Genomic DNA, 18,816 nt, shown 5'->3' with positions numbered 1-18,816 from the left:
ACCTATCTGATGTCTTAAACAGGGATGCGTTTCCCAAAAGCATTGTTAGCCAACTATGGTCTCAAGTTCCGTTAAATTGTGTTTGTAACAACGGAACTTGCGACCATAGTTAGCTTTGCAAAACACACCCCAGAAAGATAGACGCTAAAAAAAGAGAGAATCGTACCTGCTGATACGTAGTTTGTTTGCATGTGCTGTCTGGGTTGTTTTAGTACCTGTTCACTAAAGGAATTATGCAAATCAAGTAACAGATCAAACACACTCCCACAATTTGACATACTTTATGCAGTTTTGGGAAGCTACTTTTAAAAATCCCAGGATGTCCATCGAAAAATAAGCTGGTGTGTGGTGGGCGTTCTGGCGCAATATGGCTGCACATGGGTGGTGGTTGAGGAGATTCCTCCCTTCCATAAAGCACTTTGAGTACAGAGAAAGAAAAGCTCTATATAAATATAACAAATTTTTTATTATTATTATAAAATTAATATTAAGTAGATTTCACAAATAATTACAAATAAATGGCAAGAAACACATTTAGAATTTTGTAGTAGAAAGACTGAAATAATATTTTCCTGTAAAATATACCAGCCCGTTCTCATCCTAGGGCATCATATATTGATGCTTTTGACATTTCGTCTACATCGAACGCACATGGCACCCTTTAGTGTCAATATGAGACGCAGATAGATATGGGCCAGAAGGCGCCTCCTAGCGGTCTAACCCTAACCCTACACCAGACCTCAACCTACCCATAACCGAACAAAGCTCTGTGCGTCTCATATTGACGCTAAAGGTTGCCATGTGCGTTCGATATAGACGAAATGTCAAAAGCGTCAGTATATGACGCCCAAGGATGAGAATGTGTTGAATATACTCCAGTTATCGAATGATCTTTGTTTTGTTTACATCTTTTTTCACCATCTTTTTACAGTGTGCATGCTACAAACAAAAAGTTGCACACCTCAAACATCCAATATGATCTTATGAATACAATATAACTATCCATTTATATAATTAATAAATAAATCACAGTCATATTTTGTTTGTTCAAAAATAGTGAACTTGAACAGATAAATTAAAGTCCCGATGAAATGGAAATAGCGACAGATCTTCTCTTCCCTATTGCGATAAGCATCACATATTACATCCGAGTAAAACGGATTATCATTAAAAGAAAGAAAGGAAGATGGGTCTTGGTTTTAATCATCGGTGGTTGATTGGATGGAGGCAGATGTGAATGTGAGCTTGCAGTCGATTGTAAGAAAGGGGTGGGATTTAAGCAGAGTAAATGATTGGAGGAAGTCCAGCAAACGTCACCAGAGAGAAGTTTGTCATTTCACAAGAAGGTCGAGTTGCTACATTTTGATTAAGAATTCAAAACAAAAACAAATCAATACTTAAATTAAAAAGGCACAGATTAATTGGTCACATCAAGATAAATAACATGAATTTAGAAAATACAAAGGGTAAATTCTTAATCGGAGTGTCTATTTAAGTGCAAATAGCCCACCTTGTTGGCAAATTCTATTTACACTAACTCAAATTGTATCACTTACTCTGCCCACTGACGTCTGGTTGGGCCAGACAAAATTAGGGAATTTTGATGCAAATGACCTGAAGTTGGAGTCTGCCTTTTTCTGAGTTTGCTCTACTCCATTTTCCCATCACATATCAGATCGGAAAGGCATTTATTTTCAATAAAATTAAAGAAAATATTCGAAAACTGGAAATAAAGTGTCTAACGTGTGTTTATCGGTTAAGGGTAGGGTAGGTTGAGGTTAAAAATAGAATCTATTGCTATTTAAACTTAGTGTAAAGAGCATATATCGCTAGCATATATTATGGCATATATTGCTATTTGCACTTAGTGGCCGTTGCCATTTTTAATTAAGAATAGAATCGATGCAGGCAGGAATGAAGCAGAGAGTGAATACAATCGCAAGCACTTTAATAAACAAACAAACAGGTAATCCAGGGTACACGACAGGAACTCAGGACGGGAACAAGGAGACAACAGCAAACGTTACAACATCAAGAACTCACAAGGACTGAACTAAAACACAGGGCTTAAATACAAGGGAACACTAGCTAAACAAGATAACAAGGGGGCGTGGTTAAACTGAAACACCTGGGAAGACTAATCAACATAACGGGGAACAGCTGAACATGGGACAAGACACATGGCAGGATCACATGACAAGCAGGGAATTACATGACAGAAAAGAACAAGGAACAAGACACAAAACCCACACCGTGACAAGAATAGAATAGAATAGAATAGAATAGTTCTTTATTGTCCTTGTCACAGGTACAACGAAATTTAAAGTGCTCTCCAGTCAGTGCATCATTCATTGAGTCTATACAAATATAATGTAAGTGCTAGTGCTAGTTCTAGGAACATATAACAGCATTAGCAGCATACATAAACACACACAAAAGGCATGAACACACAGTCATTGCATAAAAACATTGTGAAAATACATCTACAGACATGCATACTTTCTGTCATTGCATTGATCTATTTCACAGCAGCTTCCAAATTGCAAATTATTTTTTTGCAGCATTGAGGGGGGTTATTGTAGTTGGATAAAAACTGTGTTAGAGTCTATTAGTCCTTGCATTAATTGATCTGTACCATCTGTCTGAGTGGGTGTCCTTTATGATGTTCTGGGCTTTTTTGAGGCAACGGGAACTGTGTAGTTCTTCCTGTGTGGGGAGAGGGCAGCCGACAGTCTTTTGGGCGGTGTTGATGACCCTCTGGAGCGCTTTCCTCTGAGCCGCCGTGCAGCTGGTGTACCATACGCACATAGAGTATGTTAGTATGCTCTCAAAGAAGGCACGGTAATAGGACACCAGCAGTCTTTGTGTGATGTTATTCCTCCTGAGTATTCTCAGGAAGTACAGTCTCTTCTGGGCCTTTTTCAGCAGCTCAGAGGTGTTCACGCTTCAGGATAGGCTCTCCTCAATGTGGACTCCCAGGAAGCGGAAGTCTGCCACCCTCTCCACACAGTCCCCGCTGATGATTAATGGTGGGATCTCTGATGAGTTCTTTGAATTACAGTTTTTCTCAGTCGCTTTGGTGCATTTCTCACATCACTATTTACATTTGCACAACAGTTAATGCAGTTCTCAAAACAATTAGTACAAACTGCAAAACCTAGTTGATAACCTGCAAAAGCGTGTCACTTGCTCAAAATGGATAGCTCATTCCTCAAAAGCAAGTATTTATGTCAATGATTGTGTCAGTGTCATCAAAATGAAAAGTCCTGACACCATTGTTTATGAACAAGATAGTCAAATGGCTTTGTCATGTTTTCATTATGACAGTTTACTCTGTAAATGTTTTCCAATGCAAAAAAGTCAGATGACACTACCTGAAAATGCTCAATACAGCAATAAATACTATTTGCACAGGCATTTGAAAAAAATACAGTAAAGTTACACATTACTGTATTTATGAGGTAACTGAGTACAAGACACTGAATATGTATGTTTCACATTTTTACTGCATATGCTCTTTGCAATTCTAATTTGTTCACAGCATTGTGCAAAAGAAAAAAATACATCCTTATTTACAACAAACATAAACTCCCTTTGGGTAGAGCTGTGCACAACTGTCAACAATACTGCAGTACATATTGGAACTGAACATACAACATACATTGTACTGTAATCATTCATGCACATCCAGACGTTCCTCTCTGTCTGGCCACATATTTTCATCTACATCACAGCGAATATCATCTCTTGCAATGCAGCGAGGAAAGTATCTCCTCGAGTGGCGAATCCATCCTCTGCAGGACTCTGCTGTGATGTCATCACATGCTGCATCCATGGCCGCTTGCAGGGCCATTTGGGTATGTGGATGCCGGTCATATACCTTCCACCTCCAGGAAGAGAAAAACTCCTCTATTGGATTTAGGAATGGTGAGTAGGGAGGGAGATATTCCACCAGCATCCTATCATGTGCTGCAAACCACTGTCTGACGACATCTGAGTGGTGAAAACGCACATTATCCAAAACAACAACATGCTTGCTCAGATGGTCTCCAGTTAGACCTCTCTCATTCTCAGGGATTATGTCCCTGTAAAGAGTGTCTAAAAAAGTCAGCAGATGTTGTGTGTTGTATGGAACAAGACGGGGGATATGGGTGAGGACGCCGTTTTCTGAGATGGCTGCACACATAGTAATATTCCCTCCTCGTTGGCCTGGGACATCAATGGTTGCTCTCTGTCCAATGCGATTCATTCCACGTCTTCTACCTTTTGCCAGATTGAAACCCGCCTCATCAAGGTATATGAATGTATGCAGCGGTTCCCTGGCCTCCAGCTCCAGTACATGCTTCATTACAAAAGAGGGAGTGAGAAAAACTATAACAACTTTTCCTGTGTAACATAATGCATTTTGGACATATTGTACAGTATGCACTGTGAATACACATACACAGAACTGTCATGTAAGTGTAGTGCATGACACTACACAAAGTAAACGGTTTACAGCACTGAACATTAGAATATGCATAGAACACATACATGTTTTACCTGTACATACTGTCCCACTGCAAGCTTCATGTATGACACAATGACAGTAGTGCAGTGCAGATTGTTTAGTGCTGAATTACTGTCCATTTACAGTATACACACCTGTTCTCCAGACGAAATGTTTGAATAATTGAATTTACAGTGGTTCTCCCAACATTTGGCTGCACCCTTCGACCAGCCTCAGCCATTGTGAGGCCGTGATTGACAACATGATCTACAATTGTAGCCCTGATTTCATCAGTGATCCGCCTATGTACTTGGCCTCTTCTTCCTCTTCCCCCATTTTGCCCCCTTCCCCTTCCCCTTCCCCTTCCCCTTCCCCTTCCCCTTCCCCTTCCCCTTCCCCTTCCCCTTCCCCTTCCCCTTCCTCCCCGCACCCTCACCCCTCACCCCTCTTCCACGAGGTTGACCTTCCATTTCTGTGTCACAGTATTGTAGAAATGGTATACACTATGTCCTGCTTGGTTCATATATGCTTGTAAAGTGGGGGTTTATGGGATTCAGCTCTGACAGTGATTGTAGAGAAGTGGCTTATCATTGGTTGCAACTAATGCTTCACACATCCCTTCTCATCAGTGAAAGCTGAGATTCACCTGAGAGAAATTGTTCAATTTAGGAGACATTTTCAGGAAAAAAAATCTGTAAAATTAGCTTGAAAGATTTTGACAAATAGTTCAACATTTTTGCATGTAATGACTCAAGCAATGAAATGAGGACTATTAGTTTTATATGGAATGACTATTCAGCATTCACAAGTATAGTTAATTTTGACTGACATGACATAAGCAAATGATAATGTTATAAAGCAGCAGAGAGTTGTATGAAAGCAATTGATGCATGTCCAAAAGCATTTGCAATTTGTTGGAAGGAATGAGAAACTGCTACTATGATGTGCACAAATGACTGAATGTTGTGGAGGTTGAACTAACTGTTGTGCAAATGTAAATAGTGATGTGAGAAATGCACCAAAGCGACTGAGAAAAACAGTAACTTGAAAAAAGTAACAATACAGGGACTCAAATCTGTAAACCTTGTTTTTAAATCTTATTATTTAAATGAACCATCCGAGCAAACAACTTCACTAGAATGATTTACTCTCCGTCCGAAATCGCACACTGTCTGAGTAGGTACTACATTTGAATTTGAACTTCAGAATCTCGCCGGAAGTTAGTACTGTAGGTCATCCGGGGACTTTTCACCTATTGTTTTTTTTAATACTACTGTATGTATTCTGTATGTATCATACTGCTCTGTTGGTGTACTGTTTTTCGCATACTATATAGTAGGGAAGTATTCGATTTCGGTCGCAGCATTAGTCATTTTAATTCCACTTCATAAGAGTGTCCACCATTTAGGTGAGCATGTTTGATTATTCCCTCAGCTCAGCCATTAAAAAAAACGATGTTGCGTTTGGTTGCGCTACACTGCTACTCATTGGAGGTAGTAGTTATTAGGGCTGACTTCTAATAGTCGAGGATTCGACGATTCGATTCGGAGAGGTCTGATTCGACTATGAACCTCATAGTCGAATACATGGGCGTCAGTTTGGTTTGAAATGTGCTGGGGACAGAGATGCATTCGCATTTTCAGAAGGGCTGGGTACCATTTTTATTTTATTTTTTCAGGTCATGTTTTGAAAGACGATGTCCTGTAGCTTACTAATGTAAATAAATAAAAATGTATTCAAAAATCTGCTTCACATTTTCAGCAGGGCTGCGGAGCGGCTGTGAGTTGACTCCACACGGTTCTCATGTGCGTTAAAAAGCTTTACATGGTTTAATGTACCTAAACAATGATAACCAAATTCCCCTCTCATGTTGCTCCACATAACCACTTAAAATGATAAAAAAAAATCGAACCCAGAGTCCAATTATTATGGACGTTATCTGATATTAAGCGTTTCTGCTTCACATTTTCAGCAGGGCTGCGGAGCGGCTGTGAGTTGACTCCACACGGTTCTCATGTGCGTTAAAAAGCTGACTCCACACGGTTCTCATGTGCGTTAAAAAGCTGACTCCACACGGTTCTCATGTGCGTTAAAAAGCTGACTCCACGCGGTTCTCATGTGCGTTAAAAAGCTTTACGTTGTTTAATGTACCTAAACAACGATTACCAAATTTCCCTCTCATATTGCTCCTCATAACCCCTGAAAATGGTCAAAAAATCGAACCCAGAGTCCAATTATTATGGACGTTATCTGATATTAAGCGTTTCTGCTTCACATTTTCAGCAGGGCAGCGGAGCGGCTGTGAGTTGACTCCACGCGGTTCTCATGGGCGTGAAAAAGCTTTACGTGGTTTAATGTACCTAAACAACCATCACCAAATTTCTCTCTCATATTGCTCCTCATGTTTATGAAATGTTATGATATATGTGTGATATATATGTGTTTTTTTTAGCTCTTTTGTTTGAAATGGAAAAAATCTAGCTGCTATCTAAAAAAAAAAAAGAAAAAAAAAAAGGTTCGACTATCAGTCGACTACGGCAAAATCTAACGAATCAGATTCGACTATGAAAATCCTTAGTCGAAAACAGCCCTACTGTCATACAACTGAAAATTGTAGTTAAGTGAAGCTACTTTTATTTAGTTACTCCCCAACACTGCTTTGCTCAGATTTTTGTGGAAAATAGTGATGTCCGGTTCGTGAACGAATTGTTCTTTTGAACCGGTTCTTTTTAGTGAACTGGTCGAACCAGTACACTAAATCGGACTGAATCGTTCGAAACAGTTCGCGTCTTGCGTCAGCACTGATCCACAACAAGTTACTAAAGTTACTCACTTTCGGACATGCCTGAGTCCTGACAGTCCCTTCGACTCAAAATAAACCAATATCCCGGAGTAGGCATATATGTTACTCCAGTAAATCCAACAGTTCACTGAACTGAGACATGTTGTGCTGAGAGAAGTGATGAGCACGAGCAGTTGATACTGAGCATGCGCGCACTACTGAACGTACAGGTATAGCGGTTCTCGGACCACCAGTACAGAACCGAGAACTTTCTTTCGGACACGTTCGATACGGAGAACCGATGAGCTGATCAGCTGAGCATGCGTGCAATTCTTTCAGAGGGACGAAATGCATGTTTCTTGTATTTTATTGAACATCAATAAGTGTAACAAAATAAAACATGTTAGAAACATGTTTATCACATAGGCTACTGCCTTTTCACTGTATTATTTTAAAGATTGGAAACACAATGAATGGATTGTAAAACTAAACAGTTTCACAGTTGGGGGTGGTGATGGCGCAGTGGATAAGACACATGCCTTTGGTGTGAGAGACCCGGGTTCGAATCCACTGTGAGACACCAATGTGTCCCTGAGCAAGACACTTAACCCCTAGTTGCTCCAGCGGCGTGCGACTTCTGACATGTATAGCAATTGTAAGTCACTTTGGATAAAAGCGTCAGCTAAATGAATAAATGTAAACAATTATTATTATAGCCTACTAAAACATTATTTTCTGGAACAGATAATTTAATTTCTGAGATAAATTAAAGTTGATATACATTTTTGGTTTTAAAGGGTGCAAAGTAAATGTTTATAATGTGTTAATCAAAACATAACATATTAAACATTCTGGAGACATGCATCGAGTTCTCTTACGAGAGGTTCTCTCGTATTGCGTAAGTTGCTTACGCATCGGGAAAGTCTTCTTTATTCGAGATCTGAAGCCAAAAATTATCCTTAATTTTGTATTCATTGTCAACGCAGTGCGTCAGCCGGCAGACCATGGCAGGCTGTATAAGCGTGCTCATTGGCTGCTCAGCGGCAACTGCTTAAGCCTACCAGTGAGCCCTGTGTGACGTCACATCCAATGAGGGATGTGCCCTCCACACCCCTCTAACCGTCAAGATGGGTGTGGCCAGTGTGTATATAAGGAGGGCTCACAGGCTGAAATATCTGATTTTCTAGTCTTCAGCAAAGCTCTACGCATCGCTGGATCTTGAGAGCCGCTGCCGTTGAAACCAGCGACCAGCAAGCTTAGGACAGCGCCTGAGGAAGCCGGCCGCCTTCGCCGCCTTCAGCCATCCGTGCCTGCTACGCTATCCGGCGACATATCCTTTTATTACTGCTGTGTGTGTTTGCCCTGCGACACACACTTTCTCTCACTGTTCTAAAAGAGCACGAGGCGTTTTTGTCAAAATGCCTCGTTTTTCCTGCGGCCCAGCAACGGAGACCGCCACCTCATCTGCGCTCTCTGCCTGGGCCGCGAGCACGCCGCCACCGCACTCTCTACGGGCGGCTGCCCCGAGTGCGAAGAACTTTCAATGTCGACCCTGCGGGCTCGACTTGAAGTTTTCGACCAAGCTGTCGCTCCGCCTGTCCCTGCCGGGGCGCGCAAGAAGAAGCGCCGCTCGCAGAGACCACCGGAGACTGATGTGACTTAGGAGCTCGCCGGAACCTCTCCCTCGAGCTTCTCTCTCGCCCTCTCCGCCCCCCTCCCGGCCGCTCAACCGCCGGCTCTCGCCCGCGCCGCCGCCGCGTCAGGGGATGAGGTGAATGAGATAGACACCCTCCCTCTGTTCGAGCCGCGCTACTGCGCCGCTAACAAGGGATGGCAGAAGCGGACGGTCTCGGAGCTCTCTTTACGTTACAAGAAAGCTACTCCGTCCTCGCGCGTCACTCACCGGCGAAAAGGAGAACAGAGTGTTTTCGTCCCGCCGTGGCCAAACCTACCTCCATTTCTCGCACATTTCTCAGTCCCCTCTTAAGTTCAGGCCACTGGAATTGTTCATATCGCCGTATACGAGCCTGTTATGAATACACGCACGCCTGCAAGCAAACGGCGTCACAAGTATTGTCACGGTATTGTCCCCTGTGGCTCAGTGGTGGAATCTTAGGCTTTTACGCCAGAGACCCGTGTTCGATCCCGGCTCTCGCGGCAGTTAAAAATTTATGCTGTTCGCTTCTCCAAGCTTGCGGCCAGCTTTTCTTACATACAGAAAGCGAACCCGCTCTCCCCCTTGTTGGGCCGCGCAGATTGCGCCGCTCACAAGGGATGACAGTGGGGATGGTGACGAGCAACGTTCAGCGCGCGCCTCACTCACCGGCGAAACCCCTGCGCTTTCAGGCGCGTACCGAGACGAGAGTGAATGGAGAAGTAGCACATCTACTTCGAGCAGAAATAGCGACACTTCTGTGCAAAGGGGCTATAGAACCGGTTTCCCCCTTCTATGAGTGAGTCGGGCTTTTACAGCCGTTATTTCCTCGTTCCCAAGAAAGGCGGATCTCTCAGAACGATTTTGGATCTGAGATATTTGAACAAAGCTCTTATGAGAAGACCGTTCAAAATGCTCACAACCAGGCAGATCCTCGCGCAGATTCGCCCGAGGGACTGGTTTATCTCTCTTGATCTAAAAGACGCGTACTTTCAGATCCAGAAAATACCCCGTCACAGGCCATTCTTGAGATTCGCCTTCGACGGTCAGGTATATCAATACACCGTCCTGCCGTTCAGCCTGTCTTTAGCACCCCGTATATTCACGAAGTGCATGGACACGGCTCTCGCTCCCCTGAGAGGTCAGGGAATGCGAATTTTGAACTATTTGGACGATTGGCTGATTCTAGCACAGTCAGAGGCCGAACTCATCGCCCACAGGACAGTGCTTCTCAGCCACCTGGAAAGCCTGGGGCTCACGGTCAACTGGACCAAGAGCTCATTAGTGCCCAGTCAGTCAACCTCTTTTCTGGGTTTGGATCTGGACACTGTGGCAATGACGGCCCGCCTGTCGACTCAGCGCGCGCGCTGCATTCGACTCCTGGCCGCGTCCTACCAGCCGGGCAGCACCGCACCTCTCAAGACATTTCAGAGGATGCTGGGTTGTATGGCTTCAGCTGCAGCAGTGCTTCAGCTGGGTCTATCGCGTATGCGCCCGCTACAATGCTGGTTGAACGCCCGAGTACCTCACAGAGCCTGGGCTTCCGGCGGCATTCGAATCAGAGTGACTCAGAGCTGCGTTTCAGCACTGAAGCCCTGGTTAGCGGCCGACTGGTACCAGCGGGGAGTGACAATGGGAGCCATCTCACACCGCAAAGTTATCTCGACAGACGCTTCCACCTCAGGTTGGGGCGCTCATTTCGAGGGCAAACCAGTCTTTGGCCTGTGGTCAGACCAGGAGAAATGCCTCCACATAAACTGTTTGGAGATGATAGCGGTCGAGAACGCGCTCAAGCGCTTTCTCCCATTCATACGGGATCACCATGTGCTAGTCCGCTCGGACCACATGTCCGTGGTGTCCTATGTGAATCGATAGGGCGGTGTCAGGTCCAGGAACCTGTACAAACTGACAGAACGCCTTCTCGTGTGGGCTCACCGCTCGTTGCGCTCGCTGAGAGCCGCGCACGTGCCGGGCCACCTGAATGTCGGAGAATGGTCCCTGCACCCTCAGACAGTCCAGTTCCTCTGGCGCCTATTCGGCAGAGCGGAGGTCGACCTCTTTGTGTCGAAAGACAACGCTCATTGCCCGATATTTTTCTCGAAAAGCGAGGACTCGCTGACCCAAATCTGGCCCAGCCTCCCGCTGTACGCTTTCCCTCCGATCACCCTGTTACCACAGGTCATAGCGAGGATCAGGGAAATGCACCACCCAGTGCTTCTTATAGCCCCGTGTTGGGAGAACCAAATCTGGTACCCAGAGCTAGTGAGGCTGTCGCACTCACCCCCATGGCCGATCCTGGTGAGGAAGGATCTCCTCTCTCAAGCCGGTGGATCGATCTGGCATCCCCATCCAGAGCGCTGGTCTCTGCATGCATGGGTAATCAACGGATAACCGTTGACCTGCCAGAAGGGGTCGTGGACACGATCACGCAGTCTAGAGCCCCCTCCACGAGGCGGCTCTATGCGTCTAAATGGTCTGTGTTCTCTAAATGGTGCGCTACTAAGAGCTTGGATCCACGTACATGTGGGGTTCCGCGAGTGCTCTCCTTCCTACAGGAGCTGTTGGATAAGGGCAGGTCCCCTTCCACGCTCGAAGTATATGTGGCGGCTATTGCAGCGTTCGCTGAGACGATGCGCAGCCGAGCAATAGGAAGGAACGAATTATCCGTTTCCTCAGAGGAGCAAGACGGATGAATCCCCCGCGGCCCCCCTCGGTTCCTATTTGGGATCTGTCCTTGGTCCTGGAGGCCCTGAAGGCTTTTCCCTTTGAACCGCTTGAATCCGTGGATCCAAAGTACCTTTCGCTCAAAACCGTTTTTCTGATAGCTCTGTCTTCAGTAAAACGCGTGGGGATCTGCACGCGCTATCTGTTAGCCCTGCATGTCTTGAGTTCGGACCAAATGACTCAAAAGTCATTCTCAGACCGAGACACGGTTACATCCCCAAAGCGATTGGAACCCCCTTTAGGGCACAAATCATCTCTCTTTCGGCTCTGCCAGCATCCAGTAACGGGGACAGTGATAACCTCCTATGCCCTGTTAGGGCGCTGAGAGTTTACATCACGCGCTCCGCCGCTTTCAGGCGTTCCGATCAGCCCTTCATTTCTTTCGGCGGACGCACTAAGGGTCTCGCCGCCTCGAAACAGAGCCTGTCCAGGTGGATAGTGGACGCGATTGCAGCAGCTTATGCCTCCAAACACCTGCAGTGCCCTTTGAGTATCAGAGCCCAGTCCACTAGAGGCATGGCCTCTTCGTGGGCCTTGTCCAGCGGAATTTCTATTCACGATATTTGTATGGCGGCGGGCTGGGCCTCCCCATCGACATTTGTGAGGTTTTATAACCTGGAAGTTCCTGCCTTGCAGGCTAAACTGTTATCAGTATAAGTGGCATGTATGCTCTGCCCAGTCGCTCATGCGCAGACTACGTTCATATACTGGTGATATTTCTGGTATGGCACCAAGGGAAGGAGTATTTTGCACTCAGACCGGCTGTGCCGCTCTGTTCCTTATTCCCCGTTACGCGCTTGTTTACCGGTGCTGGCCCGCGCTGCTGGCCGCCCGTCTTACACTCTGTCGCGCCGGGGATTATTCTCCCCACAAATAGACTGGTAAAGCCGCTCTATTTCTTTCCCTAATATGTGCTTATGTACTGTGTGGGCCCGTGCTGCCGGCCGCACTGTTTACATTGATATGTATAGACTGACTGTGCCGCTCTATCTATATACGAAGTGAAGGGCTTTGTACATGTGTTGGCCCGTTTCTCCAACCGGCCACCTGTTTTCAGCGTTATGTAAGGCCTACTACAGGGTTATGTAAGGCCTACGCCTTAGGCCTACTACAGGGTTCATTTTCAAAATGTAAATGTAAGAAACCTATCCAAGGTTTTTTGAACCGGTTCATTGAAACGAACTGTCCGAAAGAACCGGTTCACGGAAAAGAACCGGACTTCCCATCACTAAAAAACATAAATATATTTACATAGAAAGAAGAAGCATTTGCATCATAATGATTTTTTTTTTAAATACAAACACCATAGAGGTACCAGTGAAGAAAGCCACTGGCTAAACTGGATTTTAGCATTTTAGTTTTCTTAAGTGGCGGTGGTAAATTAGCATTCTAAATTCTAGCATGTTTGCTTAGGAAAACCCTTTCAGGGAAGTTAAAAGGAAGTGTCTTACAGCAATGTTGCCATGCCATGAAGTCTTTGGCTGTATACTGTCACAACTTTATCCCCTTTGTTCCATTTCATTCCATTGCACTCCAACTTTGTTCCTGACATGTTTTATGTAAATAACCCCTAAGAAACATGTCTGGTTTAGAATCAAGTGAACCTGAAACCAAACATCTCTACAATAATGAATATATATATTTAATATATATATTAATATATATATATATATATATATATATAAAATGCAGGAGAAGAGGCGAGGAAACAGTAAAGGGCAGACAGTCCCTGTGGAAGATTATGTGAGCTTTACAGTTAAATAAACCGTGTCTTGAGGGAAAAGGAGTGATATCAGTGGAAGGAGCCATGTGTCAACAAAGACAGCTGGCCTCCCAGATAACTACATAGTCCTTTCCAGAACATATATGAGAGAAGACTCGGAATGAAAAATGCAGTGATATGCATATATTATATGCTCGGTTCACAGCATTTTTTTTTTATAATGCACATACAATGGAATTATATATGACAGGGAATGATTTAAATACACCAAAAATACAATAATTATGTTTTATATGCCTTATTTTTACCACCAGAAGCAAAATAGATTCACCGTTTAATTTTATATTTACTGGATAACGTGAAATTATGATATCATTTTCATTACTTGAATGATTTACTTGGCTTGTACACTTTTAAAGATCTTCTCTAATGACACAAACTCAGCAGTCAATTTATTCTACTCCCTGTTTTTCTCTGAATCTATATCAGCCCCTCTGGTGGTTCGGAGATTGTTATGCTGATGAGAATACATTCCTGAACCAGGGGTACTTGTAGAGTTACTCTTTTCACATGAACAGTTTTATTAATTATTCAGAGGTATTAATGAAGAGTCAATAGTGTAATTAAGTTTGAACCCCCCTGTAGCCTCCATTTACTGTAATGGATTAAAACAGTGTCATCCTAATGGCGTGGCGGATCGATTGTGGGAAACAGTTATTTTTACGCTACTAAATGTTCATTTCTACAGTGCTCTGTTAATTAAAGGCAGCTGGACTCACAGTTGCTTATTTGGAGAATTTGAGTCAAGATCCAGATTAAGACTAATAACTTGGTCTTCAACAGTGACAACTTTCCTTTACTGCTTATGTCAGTTAGGCCCTGTTTATTAAGATGCGTTTTGGTCACTCGGATCACACATGAGCGATGCTAAATACAGGTGTAAACGGGGTCTAAAACTTTTTGAGCTTGTCCACTTTCGACCACTTCCAGAGGTACCACTTGAACAGATAGCTTTTGTAGTGTAAACACTCATGTGGTCGCATGAGTTCGAACAGCCACAAAAGACTGCCTAATCTCAGCCTACTGACCTAATGCGTAAACATTATGGGAAGCGCGCTAGCCAGATGGGATTTATACTTTGTCGGTTTGGTCGACCTAAGTTTGGTCTTCTAAGTTTGAAGATGAAAAACGTACCAAGCACAATGTTCTCTCACCATTCCTGATTTCTAACACACACTCACAGAGTTCTGCGTGTTCTTACGGCTGTCAGAGCAGAAACGAAAGATGATGATCTCCGTATGTTTTTCCGTTGTGCAAGAATCTTCCGTTGTCTCATATATATATATATATATATATATATATATATATATATATATATATATATATATATATACACACTCACCTAAAGGATTATTAGGAACACCTGTTCAATTTCTCATTAATGCAATTATCTAATCAACCAATCACATGGCAGTTGCTTCAATGCATTTAGGGGTGTGGTCCTGGTCAAGACAATCTCCTGAACTCCAAACTGAATGTCAGAATGGGAAAGAAAGGTGATTTAAGCAATTTTGAGCGTGGCATGGTTGTTGGTGCCAGACTGGCCGGTCTGAGTATTTCACAATCTGCTCAGTTACTGGGATTTTCACGCACAACCATTTCTAGGGTTTACAAAGAATGGTGTGAAAAGGGAAAAACATCCAGTATGCGGCAGTCCTGTGGGCGAAAATGCCTTGTTGATGCTAGAGGTCAGAGGAGAATGGGCCGACTGATTCAAGCTGATAGAAGAGCAACTTTGACTGAAATAACCATTCGTTACAACCGAGGTATGCAGCAAAGCATTTGTGAAGCCACAACACGCACAACCTTGAGGCGGATGGGCTACAACAGCAGAAGACCCCACCGGGTACCACTCATCTCCACTACAAATAGGAAAAAGAGGCTACAATTTGCACGAGCTCACCAAAATTGGACAGTTGAAGACTGGAAAAATGTTGCCTGGTCTGATGAGTCTCGATTTCTGTTGAGACATTCAGATGGTAGAGTCAGAATTTGGCGTAAACAGAATGAGAACATGGATGTTTTCTTGGCACACTTTAGGCCCCTTAGTGCCAATTGGGCATCCTTTAAATGCCACGGCCTACCTGAGCATTGTTTCTGACCATGTCCATCCCTTTATGACCACCATGTACCCATCCTCTGATGGCTACTTCCAGCAGGATAATGCACCATGTCACAAAGCTCGAATCATTTCAAATTGGTTTCTTGAACATGACAATGAGTTCACTGTACTAAAATGGCCCCCACAGTCACCAGATCTCAACCCAATAGAGCATCTTTGGGATGTGGTGGAACGGGAGCTTCGTGCCCTGGATGTGCATCCCACAAATCTCCATCAACTGCAAGATGCTATCCTATCAATATGGGCCAAAATTTCTAAAGAATGTTTTCAGCACCTTGTTGAATCAATGCCACGTAGAATTAAGGCAGTTTTGAAGGCGAAAGGGGTATTAGTATGGTGTTCCTAATAATCCTTTAGGTGTGTGTATATATATATATATATATATATATATATATATATATATATATATATATATATATATATATATATATATATATATATATATATATTGCATGAGCTTATTTCGTCCATTAGGCCAAAAGATCTGAAAAAGCCCATATAGCCCAAAGCCCACCCATAGACCTTTCCCTTGAATAAATCAGGACAGAAGTGGTTGAAAGTGCACAAAAGAGACGGATTAAAACACCAGATATAAATGGGTATGTGTCTCCCTCGTCTACTTGTGATCGACCAAAACTCATCTTAATACCAGGTGTAAAACAGGGCCTAAGTCCATGCAGCTTATTGGATATATTCAACAATAAAAAAATAAGCATAAGTAGATCATTGAACCATTGGCGCCAGTGGATTAGCTCACGATGCTCAAAATATAAATTTAGCTCACAATGCGTTTGAGAAATGCAGCCCTGGTATGCATTGCCCACTTTGATCTTTAAAGATCCAAAGTTTATCCACTACCTAGATTTGAGGTATAGACTTATTGAGTCTGATTGACGCGCATACACATTCAAACGCGCATGCTTATAGACTAAACATGTAACACGCATGTGCATGCTGTCGCCGTTTTAACAGATTCACCTTTTTTTTAAGTTTACATGGTGATGATAACGGTATCACTTTCAAAACCTACTTCAAAGTTTGCATTCTCAGGCCACCAAAATGCTGTTGTCGTGTAAATGAACAGCCAGAATGCATTAAAAATGTTCTGTTTTCAGTTGAAAACAGTCTTGTGTAAGCGGCCCCTGAGTTAATACAACGAAAATGAATCAATTACTTCATGAATCAACTTGAATCAACTGAAAATGAATCAACTAGACAATGACTTTCTTCTAGAGCTGATGTACAGCCAAAACAGTCTTTGTTGCATTCATTTCCTGTTAGCACTGTAAAGCTACAATCTGTATTGTAAAAATCGCTATTGTTACGGTAGCTGTTTCAGAGGAACGAGAGTAGGATCCAGATGCAGTAAACATTTATTCAAACAAACATAATAAAAGTAAATCCAGGCAAAACTGAAAAATACAGACATGGGAAAGGAAACAAAACTGACAACAAGCACACACATAACATCCATAGAAGCACAACACCAGACAAAGAACATGAGAAACTCTGAGGTATATATACACAAGGGGTAATAGGCAAACAAGACACACCTGGGAACAATCAGGAGCTAATCAACTAGAAAAACTACAGAGGACTACAAAACATGGCACAAACCAGGACATAACATAAAATTCCACACAAGACAAGGGGTACAAAAGACAGGAATCGTGACAGCTATATAAATGAAGGTGACTTGACTTGACTTGACAGAGGGAATGATGGGAAAACACAGCCCTCCTGCTCTCTATCATTGATATCACAAAGTCGCACTATTCGCTAAACATGACTTGCTATGACAGTGTTCTACGATCAGTCAACCTTTCAACGACTTGGACTTTTAACAGGACCCTAGAGAAAATCTGTAAGATCTTTGAAGTTGGGCGGTTACTAAGCATTTAAGTCTTTGTTGGTTGTTTAAAATATTTGATGGATGAACTCATGACTCAACTTATTTATTTAATAACACGCTGTCAATTTTGATAAAACTTGCAATGTTATGGACATCGCTCTGTTGACATCCCATTTGCCATGGCAAAAACCTGTTCTGAGTACTTTTGACTGGAAATCAGTCATTCTCTGATCAGTCGTGACTAAAAAAAAATGGGTCTTAGGTTTTGGATAGTGCTGACTCAGGCGTAACCAAATCAATCAGAAGGAATTACTATCCAAAACTTTACAAAAACCTCAAAAGCTTCCATCATTACTAGAAAGTTATCATGATGTTCACTTTAGAATACTGATCCAAATAATTAGTAATTCCTTTAAACGGATGTAGTAACACTTAAGTCATTCATTATCCAAAACCATACAAACACCTCAAAAGCTTACAATATTTCAGTCATTACTAGAGAGTTATTATGTTTTTCACTTAGAATGCTGATCCAAATAATTAGTAATTCCTTTGGATGGATTTAGTTATTCTTGAGTCATTACTAGTGGGTTATTATGACCTTCACTTCAGAATTAATTTTACATTATTCACATTAATTATGAACCTGAATTTAGAAGTTCTTATTATATGTCAACTACCAGTCAGAGTATTTGTAGACTGTTGGCTTAATATCTGCTAATCCTTTATTTTGATGTTCCCCATCAGACATACTGACTGTAAGTACGTCAACTTATCCTATCAACCCCAACCCTATCCCTAACAGTCTATAAATAATCACCTAAAACTCTTATGAGAGGTAGTTGACATGTAGGTGTACCGTTAGTTGTAGTTATCAACAGAATGTCTAAAGTTTAACCCTAGAATTTGGCAGAAAATAAATAGTAATTTCTTGAGCCAAATGGCACACTCAATTGTCACCCTGAGACACACAAATATTGACTCTGGTATACAGACACAAATGCATTGGCGAACAAACCATGTGTCTTTGAGGACACAATTAGAATTGTTACATTTACAGTCCATGTTACAGTAAATTCAACAATCCACCATTAAAGTGGATGATCAATAACCTCAAATGACATAAAAGTTTCACTACACCCTTTTCATTTTTTATGTCCTTTTTCCAGTCGCAAGGTGTAAATTAACATATTGTTCTGGCAGATGTTCAACTATTGTGATGTTCCCTTGATGAACAGATAAGACACAAACAGATGTCACAGGCGTTGTAGGCGATGATTGACAAAGATGTCAAAGAAAAGTTATATTAATAAATACATTATTAAACAGTGTAAAAACAAAAAAGTACTGCAAAGTCAAAAAAAAAAAATTTGTGTAAATTAAATCATTTCAACCAGAACCTGTGGTGAA

At 42.6% G+C, this 18,816-nt stretch overlaps 1 protein-coding gene across 1 annotated transcript in view; it reads left to right on the top strand.

Moving 5' to 3' along the window:
• The window catches only part of LOC308698974 (exostosin-1), a gene marked incomplete at its 5' end in the record, with an annotated part of 490,507 nt that overhangs the window by 434,240 nt on the left and 37,451 nt on the right, over positions 1-18,816 (top strand). The gene's annotated exons all lie outside the window — the stretch shown is intronic.

This window comes from Scardinius erythrophthalmus (genome assembly GCF_964197995.2).
Source record: "Scardinius erythrophthalmus genome assembly, chromosome: 11".
NCBI classification, from domain to species: domain Eukaryota; kingdom Metazoa; phylum Chordata; class Actinopteri; order Cypriniformes; family Leuciscidae; genus Scardinius; species Scardinius erythrophthalmus.
The sequence above is the reverse complement of the archived record's forward strand: the minus strand, read 5'-3'. Positions and strand labels throughout refer to the sequence as shown.